Source organism: Cryptomeria japonica, chromosome 2 (assembly GCF_030272615.1).
Source record: "Cryptomeria japonica chromosome 2, Sugi_1.0, whole genome shotgun sequence".
In the NCBI taxonomy this organism is placed as follows: domain Eukaryota; kingdom Viridiplantae; phylum Streptophyta; class Pinopsida; order Cupressales; family Cupressaceae; genus Cryptomeria; species Cryptomeria japonica.
This window is the reverse complement of record NC_081406.1, coordinates 149,636,090-149,639,105: the sequence shown is the minus strand read 5'-3', so window position 1 is coordinate 149,639,105 and position 3,016 is coordinate 149,636,090.

The following is a 3,016-nucleotide window of genomic DNA, read 5'->3' as shown; positions in this document are numbered from 1 at the left end:
CTACAAACAACGAGTAAGATGCAATAATAATCCCAAGACTCAAATAACAAGTCACACTCATGATAGAGTAATAATGGAAGCAAGCAATGAGTAATTCAAAGTAATAACAAAGACCATGCATCAAACCTCCATTATTTCAAATATGCTCCAAGATGAAAGATGATGGTATGTATATTCTTCGTTGCTAGATGCTATTTAATTTGACAACATAAGGGTATTCTATGACTCATGAATGAAATGGCTTAGGAAAGCCTTTATTATAGATTCATCCAAGGGAGAATGTAGAGGTAGGATGAAAAGATATGATCAATGGTTAGAATTTTGTTTTATGGATGGGACTCTTATCCTTTTGACAAGTATCAAAAGAGGGAGCAAGGTTCTCTATCAATGGAGAATATTTGATCAAACTATGAGAAAATTATATGAGAGCAAGCATAAGATGATAAGATGTAAGGTGGAAGGACAAGTGGACATAGGAGTGAGGATGCATCAAGATTAAGAGATGGATTGGAGGTCGAAGATGCTTCCAAGCTAGCATGCTCACACATTCTAATAAGGAGTGGGATGAGTACACATGTAAGAAGATGGAGAGTAAGAATTTTTATCCTTGTTTTTTAATTAAATGGTTATTATTAAAATGATAAAGTCTTTTGTCTGGATTAGTGATGATGTAGATTTTTAAATTAGAGGAAGATGTTAAGGAGGGATTAGTTATCCTAATCAATTAGTTAATCATATATTAATTTAATGATTGGTTGGAGGAATTGAAATCCAAGATTAATTAAATAAATTGACTTTAAAAGAGAAAAGAGAAATCATTGGTAGAAAATCAATGAAAATAATTAATTTAACAATAATTTATTTTATTAATTTATAAGAATTTAATATGAAAAGTTAGAAATAAATCTGAGATATCTACAACACACATTTACTTCTTATATTATCTTTATCATTGATTTTATTTTTTATTTTCAGTAAATATATATCAATGCATTTGATTTAGATATCTTTTCTTGATGTGATATATAGCAATATCTAAATTAAAATAGTATTATCTTAGATTTTCCCATATCATATTTTTATGACTTTTTTGTGTCAAATGCATCATGACATCTCGAAGTGAAAAAAAAAAAGAAACTATTTCTTGTGCAACACTACAAAAATTAAAAGATGTGTCAAGAAACCATTTCTTGTGTAACACTTCAAAATTTAAAAGATGTGTCATCATTTTTTTAATAGACTTAAATTAGTGTGGAATAAAATTGTCAATGTCAATAAGATTAGAGATGTGGACAAGTTCTAGAAATTTGAGAAAATACATTTGAAATTAGATTTCTAAAAAGATTTATTTTTATTTAATTGAATAATTTCATATTCTTTTTACAAGAAAAAAAATCTACTTGATAGTTATTTTTAATAATTTTTTGTAAATTTTGTTTTCGATAAAATTAAAATTATATTAATGATAAAAGGTGGATAATCATAAGTAAAATTTATTAATAATAGAAAAATAATAGAAAAATATCATAAAATGTTTTTACAATAGTACATTTCTATGGAAGAGTAGTAGATAAAAATATATTAGCAATGAGAAGACATGAAAAAATAAGGTCAAGAACAAAGAGACAAAAAGTATTGAGATTAAGAGTAAACGAAATTTAAGAGCAATTGCTAAGAGTAGGAAACGGAACAAGGGCAACAAAGAGACAAAAAGTATTGAGATTAAGAGTAAACGAAATATAAGAACAATCGCTAAGAGTAGGAAACGGAACAAGGGCATCAAACTGAGTCCTCTTAAGATGAAGTTGAGAGACAAAAAAATTCAAAGATGAGAGTAAATGAAATACGAGAACAATCATTAAGAATAGGAAGTGAAACACGCTATCAAACTAAGTAGAGTCATTTGAAGATGTAGTTGAAAGTCAAAAAGTATTCAAAGAAGAGAGTAAATGAAATATGAGAACAATCATTAAGAATAGGAAGTGAAACAAGGGTACCAGACTAAGTAGAGTTCTCTAAAGATGAAGTCGAAAGACAAAAAGTATTCAAAGATGAGAGTAAATGAAATATGAGAGCAATCATTAGATGTGAAACAAGAGCATCAGGGTAAGTAGAGTTCTTTGAAGATGAAGTCAAAAAACAAAAAAGTATTCAGAGATGAGAGTAAATAAAATATGAGAACAATCATTAAGAATAGGAAGTGAAACAAGGGCTTCAGACCAAGTAGAGTTCTTCGAAGATGAAGTCAAGAGCCAAAAAGTATTCAAAGATGAGAGTAAATGAAATATGAGAAAAATCATTAAGAACAGGAAGTGAAACAAGGACATTAGATGAAGTAAAGTTCTCTAAAGATGAAGTTGAGTTCTCTAAAGATGAAGTTGATAGCCAAATAATATTCAAAGGTGGAGTAAATGAAATATGAGAACAATCATTAAGAATAGGAAGTGAAATAGGGGCATCAGATTAAGTAGAGTCCTCTCAATATGAAGTCGAAAGACAAAAAATATTCAAAGATGAAGGTAAATAAAATATGGAAACAATTGCGCCCACGGGTTAGTAGAGTTGGTCAAGCCTTGGGCTCTGGCCTGAAATTACCCCGTCACAGACACTTGAGGGCAGTGCTGGTTATCCCATGGCTGTAGGGACTAGTCTCGCCTCACCGCTCGCCACGTAAAGAGAAATCGCTGGACGGTGAGTCGCAGGGATACCCTTCGAAACCAAAAAAAATAAAAAAATATAGAAACAATTATTAAGAATAGGAAGTTAAACAAGCACATCAGAGTAAATAGAGTTCTCTGAAGATGAAGTCAAACAAAAAAGAATACGATGAAATCATCACCTACTCTACCAAAATTGGACCAAGCTCTCATCAAAATTCACTGTCAATTATTAAACAAAATAACATTTAAAAATAATTAAAACACTCAAACCAAAGTAAATTAATATAATTGAAAAAGACCCCTGAACAAAATAATTTTAACTTTCCGTGCATCTCGCGCCTCATTTTAACTTTGTT